The sequence below is a fragment of the Cherax quadricarinatus genome, chromosome 85 (genome assembly GCF_038502225.1).
Source record: "Cherax quadricarinatus isolate ZL_2023a chromosome 85, ASM3850222v1, whole genome shotgun sequence".
Classification (NCBI taxonomy): Eukaryota; Metazoa; Arthropoda; class Malacostraca; order Decapoda; family Parastacidae; genus Cherax; species Cherax quadricarinatus.
Window position 1 is genome coordinate 10,407,923 of NC_091376.1, and position 18,483 is coordinate 10,426,405.

Here is an 18,483-nt window from a genome sequence, read left to right on the forward strand (position 1 = left end):
CGGTCCGACTTGGACCATTTATGTGTTGTGTGTTAACTACGTTTCGCCCACACAGTTGGTTTTATCAAGTCATAAACAGACCTACCTGGGTCAAGAGTACGTGAGAATACAGAATGTGGAGTCAGGTGGAGAATGTGTGGGCGAAACGTAGTCAATAAAGGGTCGCATTATACTGTAGTGTTTATTTTTCCATTGTAACTTTCATTGTCCAGTGGTTTAGAGCTCGGTTTGGCAGTTTCAAGGCTGTATTGCCGTGAGTTCGATCCCAACCCATTTTTTGAGATTAATCCCAGCATTTAAAAAAAAAAAACTATAATACAGTGATTTGCCTATGGACATTTGTCTTCAGAACTTATTGTAAAGTTGTTAAGTAAGACACATATGCAACAGTTAGGTATGAACATCAAAATGGTATACAATACCGACAGGTTGTTAGGTAAGACACATATGCAACAGTTAGACAACTTTATTCCGAAACGTTTCGCCTACACAGTAGGCTTCTTCAGTCGAATACAGAAAGTAGGCAGGAACAGTAGAGATGTGAAGACGATGTAATCAGTCCATCACCCTTGTAGTCGTAGAATTTGAGGTTGTCAGTCCCTCGGCCTGGAGAAGTTCAGTTCCATAGTCAGGAACTATCTGAAGATCAAGCGACAGTGCGGAGACTTAAATACTGTCGGAAGGAGAGGTGCAGGGTAGTAGTAGTAGTAGTAGTAGTAGTAGTAGTAGTAGTAGTAGTAGTAGTAGTAGTAGTAGTAGTAGTAGTAGTAGTAGTAGTGAGAATGTAGCCACTGAAAGGTCATCATCCACTAGTCGAAGTAGGTCCTCGTCCAAAGGTTGGACAAGTGTTGAAGAATTCTTTGTTCATTCTGATGTTCATCTTACAAAGAATTCTTCAACACTTGTCCAACCTTTGGACGAGGACCTACTTCGACTAGTGGATGATGACCTTTCAGTGGCTACATTCTCACTACTACTACTACTACTACTACTCTGCACCTCTCCTTCCGACAGTAAAGTCTCCGCACTGTCGCTTGATCTTCAGATAGTTCCTGACTATGGAACTGAACTTCTCCAGGCCGAGGGACTGACAACCTCAAATTCTACGACTACAAGGGTGATGGACTGATTACATCGTCTTCACATCTCTACTGTTCCTGCCTACTTTCTGTATTCGACTGAAGAAGCCTACTGTGTAGGCGAAACGTTTCGGAATAAAGTTGTCTAACTGTTGCATATGTGTCTTACCTAACATGGGTATCTTTACTGAGGAAACGTTTCGTCACACAGTGACTTCATCAGTCCAATACAAACAAGAAAAAAAAATGCAACAGTTAGGTATCTTTATTTCGAAACGTTTCGCCTACACAGTAGGCTTCTTCAGTCGAGTACAGAAAAGTTGATAGAAGCAGAAGAGAGTTGAAGACGATGTAATGAGTCCATCACCCTTGAAGTTTTGAGGTGGTCAGTCCCTCAGTCTGGAGAAGAGTATTGGTCCATAATTACCTCTACTAGTGGCCTACATATCACCTGGAAATATAAACACATATACAGTATAATGTGTGTTTATATTTCCATTGTGTCGGTATTTTATACCATTTATTTACATGTCACCTCCTGGCGGTATATAAGGCTCCATCCTGTCACTTCTACTCAGTAGAATTTATATTCTACAAACGTCACATCCTTTTCACAATGCTGTCGAATCGTGTGAAAATCAAGCCTGTGAATGGTGCAATAAATGACTCCTCGAAGTTAGCTTTAGCTACCGTCGTTAAGACCTGCCTGCAGGTCAAATTTACGGCAATCCACTCTCTGAAGGACTCCTTCATTGTCGTCTACACAGACGCACACGGAAGCATTAAAACTTATGGATGACTCTTCAATCAGGACCCTACAAACACAACAATTCACTCTATCCCCGTCTCCATTCCTGAAGTCGAAACGTTCGGTCTTTGCGAAAAGACTGGACAATATGGTCACCTCTCTCTCTACTGAAGCACTGAAGACATCTATTGAGGAACAAAACACGTGGGCCTCGGTAGACAGCATCTACAAGATCCCTAACGCCTCATCTATGCTAAAGATTACATTTTCAGACATTTCCATGGCTGCCCAAGCTCTCTCTGACGGTCTGGCCATCTCATATTACCACATTCACGCTAGTCATATAGAACAAGAACGTTTCACATACATCTCCCACTGCTGGACCTGCTACTCCTATAATCACACCACCAAGGACTGCCCCATCAAGGATAAGAAGTTTTGTTCAAAATGTGGAAATGATGGACACGATTTCAGATCCTGCACCATTACTACAGCACCAACTTGTCTTAACTGCAAGGGTAATCATCATACCCTTGCAGCTAAGTGCCCACTCAGGAAAGAAATCATATTGAAGAAAACTAAAGTTCTGAAGAACACCTCCAATTCACCGACATATGCTGCAATAACCAAACCACAAACCGACACCACCAAGACTCTACACGCTAATCTACAGGCACCATCGCCCAGCAACTCCCTCTCTCCACTCCCAGACGGAGATTCCTCCAAGGTGCTGTACTGCATGGTGTATGCACTCCAAGGTGCTGTACTGCATGGTGTATGCACACCTTGCAAACGCAGCAAACCCCGGCACTTTCAACACCATTATTAACGAACTATTCCGTCTGAACAACGTGCCTGCCTTCAATTTTCCGGACTCCACACCTTCAGCAGACATACTCAAGATCTTTCCCAACGTCCTGAACTTTACTGCACCTGCAGACCTGTCTCATGCCCAAGCAACTGCTCCTGTAACTTCTATAACCACTTCCACCGCTGACAACGTTGATCATGTTGCCTCAACCACCGCCTCCCACCTCTCCCAGCCTGCTGTTACACAACCATTACACCTTATAGCTGCTCCTGTCGACCCTCAGTCACCTGCTACCACCACTGTAGATTCTCCCAGTGAATCCACTCCAGAAGAGGAAGATAACGACGACTCCAGTAAACCCTCATGGGAAAACCTTACCTTTTACACTTCTCCTTCAAATACTGACACCATGACCTGTACTGAACTCTACAAAAACCTCGGTGCTGGAACAGTCAAGTATGCATGTGAATCACCGCTTCACTTCACACTCACCCAAGTTCTTGAGTTCATCAAGCCTCTACGTTTCACCTTCAGTAACAAGGCTAAACTATACCACCTATCTAGTAGCAGCTTCAAAAAACTCGTAAATGGCTCCATTGCTAACCTGCCTCCTCATTTACTCCTATAATTCCCATGTGTTCTACCCTCTGATGTGACTTAGCCTGCCGCCAGCTACTCAAGATTCAAGACTTCAACTACCACAAGTTCAATGCAACAGTCCCTGCTATTCCTGTTCTCAAGTCTGCCCCACGATCGCCTTAGCTGCTGGGTTAAGCTCTGGCTCTGTTTCTCTAAGAACACTCCTCTCCAGAGCTATTCTTCGTCTGTCCCATCTTCCCCGCTCATCCCATTGGGATCTTACCTGAACTTGTTTGCTTGCTTTGCTTGCTTACTTCAACTCCATATTGTTTCAGACTATGGAACAATACTCTTCTCCAGACTTAGGGACTGACCACCTCAAAACTTTAAGGGTGATGGACTCATTACATCGTCTTCAACTCTCTTCTGCTTCTATCAACTTTTCTGTACTCGACTGAAGAAGCCTACTGTGTAGGCGAAACGTTCCGAAATAAAGATACCTAACTGTTGCATATGTGTCTTACCTAACAACCTGTCGGCATTTTATACCATTTTAATGTTCACAAACAAGAAAGGTGGAATGACAATATAAACACAAATGCAGTATAATGTGATCCTTTATTGACTACGTTTCGCCCACACAGTGGGCTTTTTCAAGTCACAAACAGAACTACCTGGGGTGGAAGGAACGCGAGTATTTATAGTCCGGCTGAGGTCAGGTGAAGAATGCTGCATCTGATGATGTACCGAGTTGGGTTGTAGAGTCTAAAAACTTGGGTAGCTTGGAAAGGAGACTGGACAAGTTTGTGAGCAGACCTTCTACAGTGTTCTTATGTGGGATAGCGATGAAGAAGTTTCTTGGCAAGTGGTTCAGCTATGTTATAGAAGCCACTATTCTGGTTGAAGTTGTCGGATATAGAAATAAGTGATGATTCCAGGATTCTTCGGTATTGAGAATCCTGGAATCATCACTTATTTCTATATCCGACAACTTCAACCAGAATAGTGGCTTCTATAACATAGCTGAACCACTTGCCAAGAAACTTCTTCATCGCTATCCCACATAAGAACACTGTAGAAGGTCTGCTCACAAACTTGTCCAGTCTCCTTTCCAAGCTACCCAAGTTTTTAGACTCTACAACCCAACTCGGTACATCATCAGATGCAGCATTCTTCACCTGACCTCAGCCGGACTATAAATACTCGCGTTCCTTCCACCCCAGGTAGTTCTGTTTGTGACTTGAAAAAGCCCACTGTGTGGGCGAAACGTAGTCAATAAAGGATCACATTATACTGCATTTGTGTTTATATTGCCATTGTGTCGGTATTTTATACCATTTATTTCCAAAGGTGGAATGAAAGGAGTTTGAGGTAGTCAGTCCCTCAGTCTGGAATCGCTGGGATCAAAAATGGTTATAATAATAATCAATAATTTTTAAAGGGTTGGAGGAGTATAAGCCAGTGGAAGGCCTCTGTCAGATGACCAAAAGCTCCAATGGTGGGTCATCCTATAACTAAGACCCGCGTCAGGAAACACTTGTCCTGTTTCCTGACAAACCTTACCTAACCTGGAGTCGATGTGTTAAGTCCATCACGCCTGTCCTCCATCACACCTGTCCTCCATCACACCTGTCCTCCATCACACATCTTGTATTCTACTTCAAGTTAAACCTCACAACATCAGGTGCCCTCTTGAAGATACCTGTCTTCATCACCTGCTGAGTCACACCTGTTCCTCATCAACTGTCGTCTACCTCAACTTCACAACACCATCACTGTCACTCTGCTGACTTTCTGGACATCAACTCCCCAACTTCCACACACTACGCCGTCAAAACACACTATTTATCATCTATTAACCAACATAAACTAATCGTAAAAAATTCCAGAGATTTTGTTGTCTGTAGACTATCTCTCCTTCCCTCACAGTCCCTGCTATTACAGTCTGTGTGGAGGCTAAACCATACCACGGGTGGGGTTTGAACCCGCGGTCAGAGAGTCTCAAAGCTCCAGACCGTCGTTGGATGAATCTTATTGAAGCTAGCTGGCCCAGTAGCTAACGCGACGGTCTGGAGTTTTGTGACTCTCTGACCGCGGGTTCAAGCCCCACCCGTGGTATGGTTTGTTTGCAATCGTGTCATTACGATTTCGTGAGTTGTGTGGAGGATACCAGGAGACCAATGTGGCTCTTGCAAAACTTGGGTATCTCTGATAAGAGAGACATATATATGCAATAATTAGGTATCTTTATTCCGAAACGTTTCGCCTACACAGTAGGCTTTTTCAGTCGAGTACAGAAGAGGTAGCAGAAGTAACAGATGTAAAGACGGTGTAATTATCTTTACTGTGGAAACGTTTCGCCAACCAGTGGCTTCCTCAGTCCAATACAGAGAAGAATAGCGGAAGATCAGTAGGAGTTTCAGAAGTCGATGTGATCACATCGACTTCCGGCTGAGGGACTGGTTACCTCAATTTCCTTCCGATTTTTTACTATTCTTTTTTGTACCGGACTGATGAAGCCACTGTGTTACCTGGAGGTTATTCCGGGGATCAACGCCCCCGCGGCCCGGTCCATGACCAGTCCTCCCGATGAATCAGGGCCTGATCAACTAGGCTGTTACTGTGGCGAAACTTTTCCACACTAAAGATACCCCAGTGTTGCCCATGTGTCTTAATTCTTCACTATTTTTCACATTCTTCCACTCTTATGTTTTACTAAACGAAAAATAACAAGGCACAATACCGTGACTGGAACAATACACCACTAACCCGCTTTAAATGATTCAAGTTGGAAACATCGTCGTAAGATCTTCCTTTGTGCAAGTATACATACGACTAGTAAACGACCTCCCTAGTACCCAGTAACAAGTCCGACACTAGGGGCTAATATTCATCCTAGTACTCCGTTATATCCACCAACAAGAATGTGAGACATGAAGTAAATTAGCCACATGTTGCAATTATATACTAAGTTAGCCGCAAGTTGCAACTATGTACTAAGGAACTTGGCCAATGCACACTCAGGTGCACCTTTAAGGTATTGATGAGAGAGAAATGTGTGAGGAATTAGGTAATGGATACGGGGCCACACAGGAACACCTGCTGACCCACGTCCTGTCACACAGGAACACCTGCTGACCCACGTCCTGTCAATCACATCCCTATACAATGGACACCCTTAGGAGGTATAGTCGTTACGTCTTGGTGGAGTTCCAAGAAGCATATAATGACTGCATTGTTTTTCATCATATATATTGTTTTTAAATAAAGCATATATGGAATATATGATAGGAGAAAATTTTCAAACAGCTTCAGGGAGAATCTTGACTTTTCCCTGAAGCAAGTTCATTATTTTCTCTGAGGATGAGGGTTCCCAAGACAGTCTCGAGGTGGTACCTCCCTCTATATATATATATATATATATATATATATATATATATATATATATATATATATATATATATATATATATATATATATATGCGCGCGTTGCCATTTCTCATGTCTCTGTTATAGAGATATTTTCAAAAAAAATCAGTTTTTCCTGTGTCTGGGATAGGCTATGGTGAGAGATGGTAATTCCCAAGTGACAGTAACTCCAGCTCTGCTGAAAGGTAATCTTTCAAGTTCTCGTAGCTGATGAGCCTTTAGTGGTACACTTGACGATATCCTCAATGTCCTTCTCAAGTCTCCCAGGTCAGGCCGACACAGTTCAACACCTTGTATGAGCACCGTCCTGCATGATGGAATATAACAAGGGACACATAGCTGCCTTTCTTTTCACCGTGTAACTGCCATATAGAATAGGTTAAAATGACGCCCCTGAATAGGGTAGCAGCACACTGCTGCTTTATCTAATTCCTAAATAAAAGGCTCTGAAACTTACTGGAGTATTAAGTAAAGAATGCAACAGGAATAGAAAGCATAACACGAAATGTTGCAAATGGTATAAAATACCGACAAGTTGATGATTAAGAGACGTGCAATAGTTGGGTATCTTTATTGATGAAACGTTTCGCCTACACAGTCGACTTCTTTAGCCAAAGAGAGTTCTACTGCTCCCTTTATATTTGACTGAAGAAGCCTACTGTGTAGGCGAAACGTTTCATCAATGAAGATACCCAACTGTTGCACATGTGTCTTAATCATAGCTCGAATATTTGCTGTCTAGTTTGATGATATAACTAATGAAATGAATATTTGGTGTCTAGTTTAGTGATATAACTAACAACACGAATATATTCAGAGTCGAATATAATCTCTTAGAAAATCTGGCCGCACTCAGTCCAACGTACGAACCAACTCAGAAACTGCTGAGGAACTTGTCCGGTTCCTTCCTGAAGACAACCACAGGTTAGTTGATAATTTTCCTTATACACTGAGGGAGCGTGTTAAAGAGTCGAGGACCTATGACACTCATCTACTTCTGTCTTCTAGATGAATGGTTCAGAGAGCCGACAAGTTGATAAATTAGACACTTAATAAAGATACCCAGGTGTTGCATGTGTGTCTAATTTATCTACTTCTCTCTTAGTGTACTCTTCGCGCCCCTGATTTTTATTAGGGGTAATCTGTAACGTCTGTCAAGCCTCCTGTTGTCACATAGAGTGATTTTGGTGTTCAAGTCTGGAACCAGTCCCTCCAGGATTTTTCAGGTGTAAATTATGATGCATCTTTCTCGCCTACATTCCAAGGAACACAGTTGAAGGGACTTCCAATGTTCCAAGTAATGCCTGGTTCAGTGTATACGAGCAGTGAAACTTCTCTATACGTTTTCCGGCTTAGCACTCTCACCAGCCTTGAAAGTGACCGTCAGTATACAGCAATATTCCAGCCTGGAGAGAACAAGTGACTTGAAGAGTATCATCACTGGCTCATTATTATTATTATTATTATTATTATTATTATTATTATTATTATTATTATTATTATTATTCCAATCAGAACTAAGCGCTAAAGCCTCAAGTGTCATAGCCATCATTGGCTCAGCATCTCTTGAAAGTTCTAGTTATCCAATCTATCATTTATCTTGCAGTAGTAATAACAACACTGTTAGAGTCCTTGATGTTTTTGTTTCCCTTCACTAGTTCATTGTTAGCACCAACCATCTCACCAAAGAACCTGTGACTGATTTACCTGTGACATGTCTACCTGTTGTTTACCAGGTATCTGCAATTTCTGAATCATTAATGGATATTTACACTCAACATTTATCCACTTAGTGCTATATAAGCCAATAAATTAGACATGTGAAAAGAATCTTTTCAAGATTGATGGACTGATTACACTGACTCCAGGCTGAGAGACTCATTACCTCAAACTACTTCTGATCTTCACCATTCGTCTTTATACTATGAGGCGAAACGTTTCCTCGAGAAAGATACCCAATGTTGCACGTGTGTCTAATTTAACAACTTGTCGGTTCTTTGACCATTTATCTACTGTACAAGCCAGTGGAATATATATATATATATATATATATATATATATATATATATATATATATATATATATATATATATATATATATATATATATATATGAGAGAGAGAGAGAGAGAGAGAGAGAGAGAGAGAGAACAGCGTGAAAAAAGCTTTTATGCCACAAGACGGGCAGAAAGCAGCAACTTCACTCTGGCTGTACCCTTCTCCAGAACATCACTCCATCTGAGATCATACATACCCAGGATGACTCGAGTCTGGAACACATTCGTACAGCATAATGATGTCAACGAGATAAAGTCAGTTGATCAAATGAAAATGCTAACCCCACAGATGGCTCCAACTTCATCCTGTTCCCTACTTGTATGTCTCATAACAATAAAAATGCTTTCAAATGAGCTGATGTAGGTAACAGCTCTTAGCTTGCCAATAAAGTCATGAATCCTTAACCTGCAAATAGCTTGTCAATAAAGCTAGGGATCCTTAACCTTGTCGAACCCTGTGTAAAAAAAAAAAAGAGAGAGAGAAAGAAAGAGAGAGAGAGAGACGATAAAGGACATAGAATATATATATATATACCTCTTCGAATTATGTAAGAGTTTTTTGCACAAGTTTTTAAGAGTTTCTTTACACAAGAGGAAGACTGAGATTACTATGTGTAATCTAGGGATCTTGTGGCTAGTTTACAACATGCTTCGCTCCATAGTACAGAGTTAACTACCTTGAAAAAGGTATTGTATGTCAAGACCTTATCAGAAAACCTTTAAAAAAAAAAGGTCAGCTGAATTTTTCACTGCATTCAGACAATTTCAAACTTAATGAAAATATTATAAGTGCCGACAACAGTGCAACTCTTGGGTATCTTTATTGAGGAAACGTTTCGCCACACAGTGGCTTCATCAGTCCATACGTAGGAGAAACTTGAAGAACAGGAGGAGAATGAGGTAATCAGTCCCTCAACCTTGAGTCGATGTGTTCAGTCCATCAATCTTGAGTAGATTGATGGACTGAACACATCGACTCAAGGTTGAGGGACTGATTACCTCATTCTCTTCCTGTTCTTCAAATTTCTCCTATGTATGGACTGATGAAGCCACTGTGTGGCGAAACGTTTCCTCAATAAAGATACCCAAGAGTTGCACATGTGTCTAATTTATCAACAGGTGTTTACCTGGAGTTTACCTGGAGAGAGTTCCGGGGGTCAACGCCCCCGCGGCCCGGTCTGTGACCAGGCCTCCTGGTGTAGTACATGGACTGATTACATCATTTCATTACACCCACTGAATCTGTGTTTGACTGAAGAAGTCTACTGTGTAGACGAAACGTTTCAACAGTAAAGATTCCCAACTGTTGCACATCTGTCCAAATCATCATCATAATTAGCGTACAGGGTATACCTGTGATGTACCTGTGACTGATTTCAAGAGTTCTCTACAACTGCAGCCAGGCCAGAGAATACCTCAGATGGCCATAAACACAGGTGATATTGTACAAGAATGGCATATAATACCAGCAAGATGGAAGTTAGAAACATGTGCAACATCTGTAGACGTTGTAGACGTTTCGCCATCCAGTGGCTTTATCAATACAAGGACATAATGCGACGACAGTAGAACTATACACAGAAGATAAGGTAATCAGTCCCTCAGCCTTGGAGGTGGACAGCACCGTAGTCTTGAAGACTCTAAAGCTCTGGCAGGAAGACTGACTCTTACATACTGGCGTCAGACGAGGGACGTGTAGCAGACGAAGACATTGAACATTAAAATGGTATAAAATACCGACAGGTTGTTAGGTAAGACACATATGCAACAGTTAGGTATCTTTATTGTGAAACGTTTCGCCTACACAGTAGGCTTCTTCAGTCAAGTACAGAAAAGTTGATAGAAGCAGAAGATACTTGAAGACGATGTAATCAGTCCATCACCCTTAAAGTTTTGAGGTGGTCAGTCCCTCAGTCTGGAGAAGAGCATTGTTCCATAGTATGAAACAATATGGAGAAGTGACAGGATGGAGCTTTTTATAGCGCCAAGAGGTGAGACGTAGGCCACTAGGAGAGGTAAGAACTCAGATGTTGAGATGTCAGGTCCCTCTCAAATCCAGCCCCTCTCACTAGTGGAAGTTGTCGAAGTTGATTGCAGGTCTGTACCAAGATACCCATGTGTTGCAGTGTCTGACAGATTGAACGAAGACATTGTCACGGTGCTCTTCACCTCCAAGGCTGAGGGACTGATTACCTCATCTTTTGTATATAGTTCTACTGTCTTCCAATTATGTCCTTGAAATTGTACTAATAAAGCCACTGGAGGGCGAAACGTCTACAATAAAGATACCCAGATGTTGCACACGTGTCTTCATCTTGTTAGTGTTGTACACCATTCGTGTACAAAAACAAACATCTTAGAAAAAACACCTGCATTAAAAACACATATCCTAGCAAAAATAACCGCCTTAGAAAAAACGATTAGAAAAAACACCTGGATTAGAAAATATACCGAAGAAAAACACCTGATAAAAAACTTAACCTAGAGAAAAAAAACCTTAAAAACACCTGTATTAGAAAAGATACTTAAGAAAAACCTCTTACAAAAACACCTGTCATGGAAAATAGCTCTTCCAAAATAATAACAGAAAAACACCAGTAATAAAATAACTTAAAAAAAATGTGTAAGAGAAAAAACGCCAACAGGGCAACAGATAAACGGTAAACAGAGACGAAGAGCCACAAGAATTATAACAGAAAATTAACGTCTCTGTTAAGGGGAACAAGAGTGGTGGGATTGAATTGTGGAATGAACAGATATTTTAACAGCGTAGCTCAAGTGGTAGAATCTTCAGCTCACAACTGGCTTGGCCCGGGTTCGATCCCGGAACAAGGGGAACAAGCTGGACACGTTTCCTTGAACCTGCTGCGTCTGTTCACCTAGCAATAAGTAGGTACCTGGGTGTTAGTGGACTGGGGTGCGTGATATCTTGGGTAACAAGATTGAAAGACGTCAATGGTTATAAGACAGTCCTGGGTGGATAACCCTCCCCTGGGTTATCCTGGGTGGATAACCCTCCCCTGGGTTATCCTGGGTGGATAACCCTCCCCTGGGTTATCCTGGGTGGATAACCCTCCCCTGGGTTATCCTGGGTGGATAACCCTCCCCTGGGTTATCCTGGGTGGATAACCCTCCCCTGGGTTATCCTGGGTGGATAACCCTCCCCTGGGTTATCCTGGGTGGATAACCCTCCCCTGGGTTATCCTGGGTGGATAACCCTCCCCTGGGTTATCCTGGGTGGATAACCCTCCCCTGGGTTATCCTGGGTGGATAACCCTCCCCTGGGTTATCCTGGGTGGATAACCCTCCCCTGGGTTATCCTGGGTGGATAACCCTCCCCTGGGTTATCCTGGGTGGATAACCCTCCCCTGGGTTATCCTGGGTGGATAACCCTCCCCTGGGTTATCCTGGGTGGATAACCCTCCCCTGGGTTATCCTGGGTGGATAACCCTCCCCTGGGTTATCCTGGGTGGATAACCCTCCCCTGGGTTATCCCGGGTGGATAACCCTCCCCTGGGTTATCCCGGGTGGATAACCCTCCCCTGGGTTATCCCGGGTGGATAACCCTCCCCTGGGTTATCCTGGGTGGCTAACCCTCCCATGGGTTATCCTGGGTGGCTAACCCTCCCATGGGTTATCCTGGGTAGATAACCCTTCCCTGGGTTATCCTGGGTAGATAACCCTTCCCTGGGTTATCCTGGGTGGCTAACCCTCCTCTGGGTTATCCTGGGTGGCTAACCCTCCTCTGGGTTATCCTGGGTGGCTAACCCTCCTCTGGGTTATCCTGGGTGGCTAACCCTCCTCTGGGTTATCCTGGGTGGCTAACCCTCCTCTGGGTTATCCTGGGTGGCTAACCCTCCTCTGGGTTATCCTGGGTGGCTAACCCTCCCCCGGGTTAAAAATCCCAACAAATCGTATCTTACATAAACCACCGTCTGCACCGGCTGAGAAATTCAGGAAACAGATAAGGAAAACAGATAGAAGTCTTGAAAACCTTGATAACCCTACACCAAATATTGTCCTCCTTGGGGATTTCAATCTCTCTAATGCACAATGGAGTGGAAAATCTTAGTGTCTTACTGGCAATAGTTTCCGGAAGCAGGCTTGCTTGAAAGATCCATACCAGGGAACCAACAGACTAATATGAACGTAGATAAGTACGTTTATGGAGCAACTTGCAATGTTAACACTGCCTGAAGTTGCAGTAGCCAGGCTTAGTCTTGTTTGTCTCGAATTTAGTCCTGCCTTTTCTGTATGCTAAACTATTTTTATCTATAAAATGTATTGTTTGTTAAGATTTTTGGGTGTCTGGAATGGTTTAACTGGATTTACATTATTTCCTATGGTAAATATTAACAAAACAAACGTTTTATAGATAATAAAATTAGTTTTGCATACAGAAAAGGCACTACTAAATTCGAGGGTCCACTGTACTTCTGAGAGTTTGACAGATACAGACTGACTGATGTAGTGGCCAGGCTTAGTCTTGATTACAAGCACTTCTGACAGTTTGACTGACTGACTGACGTTATGGTGGCCAGGTTTATGGCCAGTATCTTGAAAACTATGTGAATAATTGTCTACTTGAGGATTATGGAGGTAGACAGTATTATAACCAATGTGTTATGTCAAGATATATTAAGCAAATTTGCTTGTAACAGATAAGTGAATCTTATATATAAATCCAGATGTACTCCTGTTAACCCCTTTGAGGCCTAGTTCCTAGGCCTATTGTGTGTCCATATGTTCTTGCACTACCCTCCACAGGATAGATATGTGGCACACAATAAACTAGCCACTACCATCCACAGGATGGATATGAGGTACACAAACTAGCCACTATCATCCACAGGATGGATATGAGGTGCATAATAAACTAGCCTCTACCATCCACTGGATGGATATGAGGTACACAATAAACTAGCCACCACCATCCACAGGATGGATATGAGGTACACAATAAACTAGCCACCACCATCCACAGGATGGATATGAGGTACACAATAAACTAGACACTACCATCCATAGGATGGATATGAGGTACACAATAAACTAGACACCACCATCCACAGGATGGATATGAGGTACACAATAAACTAGCCACCACCATCCACTGGATGGATATGAGGTACACAATAAACTAGCCACCACCATCCACAGGATGGATATGAGGTACACAATAAACTAGCCACTACCATCCACAGGATGGATACGAGGTACACAATAAACTAGACACTACCATCCATAGGATGGATATGAGGTACACAATAAACTAGCCACTACCATCCATAGGATGGATATGAGGTACACAATAAACTAGCCACTACCATCCACAGGATGGATATGAAGTACACAATAAACTAGCCACTACCATCCACAGGATGGATATGAGGTACACAATAAACTAGCCACTACCATCCACAGGATGGATATGAAGTACACAATAAACTAGCCACTACCATCCACAGGATGGATATGAGGTACACAATAAATTAGCCACTTCGGTGGCAAAATCAATTCTAAAATCTAATGAGGCTTTGTCAAAAGTTTGCTTTGAACCAACATATAACTGATCCCACTGGAATTGAAAACACACTGGGTCTGATATTCTCAAATAACGAGAAACTAATGAAGGGTAGAGTGGGCATGGGACTGAGTGAAGGGTAGAGTGGGTATGGGACTGAGTGAAGGGTAGAGTGGGTATGGGACTGAGTGAAGGGTAGTGGGTATGGGACTGAGTGAAGGGTAGAGTGGGTATGGGACTGAGTGAAGGGTAGAGTGGGTATGGGATTGAGTGAAGGGTAGAGTTGGTATGGGACTGAGTGAAGGGTAGAGTGGGTATGGGACTGAGTGAAGGGTAGAGTGGTTATGGGACTGAGTGAAGGGTAGAGTTGGTATGGGACTGAGTGAAGGGTAGAGTGGGTATGGGACTGAGTGAAGGGTAGAGTGGGTATGGGACTGAGTGAAGGGTAGGGTGGTTATGGGACTGAGTGAAGGGTAGAGTGGTTATGGGACTGAGTGAAATGTAGAGTGGGTATGGGACTGAATGAAGGGTAGAGTGGGTAGGGGACTGAGTGAAGGGTTGGGTGGTTATGGGACTGAGTGAAGGGTAGAGTGGATATGGGACTGAGTGAAGGGTAGGGTGGGTATGGGACTGAGTGAAGGGTAGAGTGGGTATGGGACTGAGTGAAGGGTACCTGGAGGTTATTCCGGGGATCAACGCCCCCGCGGCCCGGTCAATGACCAGGCCTCCCGATGGATCAGGGCCTGATCAACTAGGCTGTTACTGCTGGCCGCACGCAGTCCAACGTACGAGCCACAGCCCGGCTGATCCGGCACTGACTTTAGGTATCTGTCCAGCTCTCTCTTGAAGGCAGCCAGGGGTTAATTGGCAATTCCCCTAATGCTTGATGGGAGGCTGTTGAACAGTCTTGGGCCCCGGACACTTATGGTGTTTTCCCTTAGTGTACCAATGGCGCCCCTACTTTTAATTGGGGGCATTTTGCATCGCCTGCCCAGTCTTTTACTTTCGTAGGGAGTGGTTTCTGTGTGCAGATTTGGGACCATTCCTTCCAAGATTTTCCAAGTGTATATTATGATATATCTCTCCCTCCTGCGTTCCAACGAGTACAAGTCAAGTGCTTCCAAGCGTTCCCAGTAGTTAAGGTGCTTGACAGAACTTATACGTGCAGTAAAGGATCTCTGTACACTCTCTAGATCTGCGATTTCACCTGCTTTGAATGGAGATGTTAATGTACAGCAGTATTCCAGCCTAGAGAGAACAAGTGATTTGAAAAGGATCATCATTGGCTTGGCATCTCTCGTTTTGAATGTTCTCATTATCCATCCTATCATTTTCTTTGCACTTGTGATCGTGGCACTGTTATGATCCTTGAAAGTGAGATCCTCAGACATTACTACTCCCAGGTCCCTTACATTATTTTTCCGCTCTATTGTATGGGTGGGTATGGGACTGAGTGAAGGGTAGGGTGGGTATGGAACTGAGTGAAGGATAGGGTGGGTATGGGACTGAGTGAAGGGTAGAGTGGGTAGGGGACTGAGTGAAGGGTAGAGTGGTTATGGGACTGAGTGAAGGGTAGAGTGGGTATGGGACTGAGTGAAGAGTAGAGTGGGTATGGTACTGAGTGAAGGGTTGGATGGGTATGGGACTGAGCGAAGGGTAGGGTGGGTATGGGGCTGAGGGAAGGGTAGAATGTGTATGGGACTGAGTGAAGGGTAGAATGTGTATGGGACTTAGTGAAGGGTAGAGTGGTTATGGGACTGAGTGAAGGGTAGAGTGGGTATGGGACTGAGTGAAGGGTAGAGTGAGTATGGGACTGAGTGAAGGGTAGAGTGGGTATCGGACTTAGTGAAGAGTAGAGTGGTTATGGGACTGAGTGAAGGGTAGAGTGCGTATGGAACTGAGTGAAGGGTAGAGTGGGTATGGAACTGAGGGAAGGGTCGAGTGGGTACGGAACTGAGGGAAGGGTAGAGTGAGTATGGGACTGAGTGAAGGGTAGAGTAGGTATGGGACTGAGTGAAGGGTAGAGTGGGTATGGGACTGATGAAAGGGTAGAGTGGGTATGGGGTCTGGGCACATGTATGGGTCACTGGGCATGCAGCGTGGGCAGGGGCAAAGAGATCCTTTGTGTGCCCTGGTGGGATGTATTGTGAGGCTGTGGGCGTGGGTGTGTGTAGTGGGCGGGGGTGTACAAGCGTGTGGGCGTGGGTATATATGGCGTGTGGGTGTGTAGTGGGCGGGGTATATATGGCGTGTGGAGATGTAGTGGGCGGGGTATATATGGCGTGTGAATGTGTAGTGGGCGGGGTATATATGGCGTGTGGATGTGGTGGGCGGGGGTATATATGGCGTGGGTATGTGTAGTGGGAGGGGTATAGATGGCGTGGGTATGTGTAGTGGGCGGGGTATATATATATATATCGAGTGGGTATGTGTAGTAGGCGGGATATTTAAATATATGGAGTGGGTATGTGTAGTGGGCGGGGTATATATGGCGTGTAGGCATGGGTATGTGGTTTGTAGACATAGATATGTGGTGTGCGGGCGTGGGTATGTAGTGTGTGGGCGTGAATATGCCGTGTGTGAGCGTGGGTATGTGATGTGCGGGCGTGGGTATGGGGTGTGTGGACGAGGGTATGTGGTGCGTGGGAGCGGGTATATGGGAATTGGTATGTGGGAGTGGGTATGCGGTGTGTGGGTGTGGGTATGCGGTGTGTGGGTGTGGGTATGCGGTGTGGGAGTGGGTATGTGGTGTGTGTGGGCGTTGGTATATACAGTGCGTTGGCATCGTTCTGTATAGCGTGTAGGCGACGGTATGTATATTTGGAGCATGTACGCACAAGTGTGCTCATGTATGCGTGTGCGCGGTCAAGTGCGTTAGTTGTCGGTTGTCAAAGGCACTTTTTGATAGGCACTAAGGATGTTGTGTGTACCTGTGTGTGTTCTCACCGATATGTGGTTGCAGGGGTCGAGTCTCAGCTCCTGGCCCCACTTCGCTGGTCGCCACTAGGTTCACTCTCTCCTGCCTTTGAGAACCTTATCATACCTCTTCTTAAAGCTATGTATGAATCCTGCCTCCACCACTTCACTCTCCAGGTCGTCCCACTTCCTGACTAGTCTAAGGCTGAAGAAATACTTCTCGACATCCCTGTGACTCATCTGTGTCTTTAACTTCCAGCTGTGTCCCAGAGAACCTGTACTCGTTGGAACGCAGGAGGGAGAGATATATCATAATCTACACTTGGAAAATCTTGGAAGGAATGGTCCCAAACCTGCACACAGAAATCACTCCCTACGAAAGTAAAAGACTGGGCAGGCGATGCAAAATGCCACCAATAAAAAGTAGGGGCGCCATTGGTACACTAAGAGAAAACACCATAAGTGTCCGGGGCCCAAAACTGTTCAACAGCCTCCCATCAAGCATTAGGGGAATTGCCAATAAACTCCTGGCTGCCTTCAAGAGAGAGCTGGACAGATACCTAAAGTCGGTGCCGGATCAGCCGGGCTGTGGCTCGTACGTCGGACTGCGTGCGGCCAGCAGTAACAGCCTAGTTGATCAGGCCCTGATCCATCGGGAGGCCTGGTCGTGGACCGGGCCGCGGGGGCGTTGATCCCCGGAATAACCTCCAGGTAACCTCCAGGTAACCTCCCTCTCAAAGAACCTGCTCCTGGCTGCTCTATTAATTCCTCGTAATATTTTGTATGTTGTTATTATGTCTTCTACTGTCCTCCAGGGTAGTTAGATCCACTTTCTGGTTGATCAGGTCCTGATCCACCGGGAGGCCTGGTTGAGGACCGGGTCGCGGGGGCGTTGACCCCCACAGGATCAACCTCCAGGTAGACTCCAAGTAACTCATACGTTTGGAACTAATCTAGTTAAATTCTTCTTCCCTTTCATCAGTTTCTTAACCTGCTTCCTCAGGTTGGGGTTCCATATTGGTGCTGCGTACTCTAAAATGAGCTTGACATATGTTCTATAAAGCACCCTAAATGACTCTCCTGAGATTCCTGAAGGTCACTCTCAGATTTGCCAGACGAGCATCGGTTTCAGAGGTTATTTCAGTTGATGTGAGCCTCTGGTGATATGCTCGGCACAATGCTTACTCCCAGGCCCTTTTCTTTGAATGAGGTATGCAGCTTCTGTTCCCCGAGTCCATACTCTATGTTCGGTCTTCTGTCCCGTTTCCCAAACTTCATAAACTTGCATTTCCTGGGGTTGAACTCAAGCAATCACTTACCTGACCAACCCTGCAGTTTGTC

The 18,483-nt window shown here is 44.4% G+C and overlaps 1 protein-coding gene across 3 annotated transcripts in view; it reads right to left on the reverse strand.

Annotated features, from left to right (window-relative positions):
* Positions 1 to 18,483, reverse strand: part of LOC128703154 (A disintegrin and metalloproteinase with thrombospondin motifs 9) — a 1,205,378-nt gene that overhangs the window by 854,601 nt on the left and 332,294 nt on the right. The window lies entirely within an intron of this gene.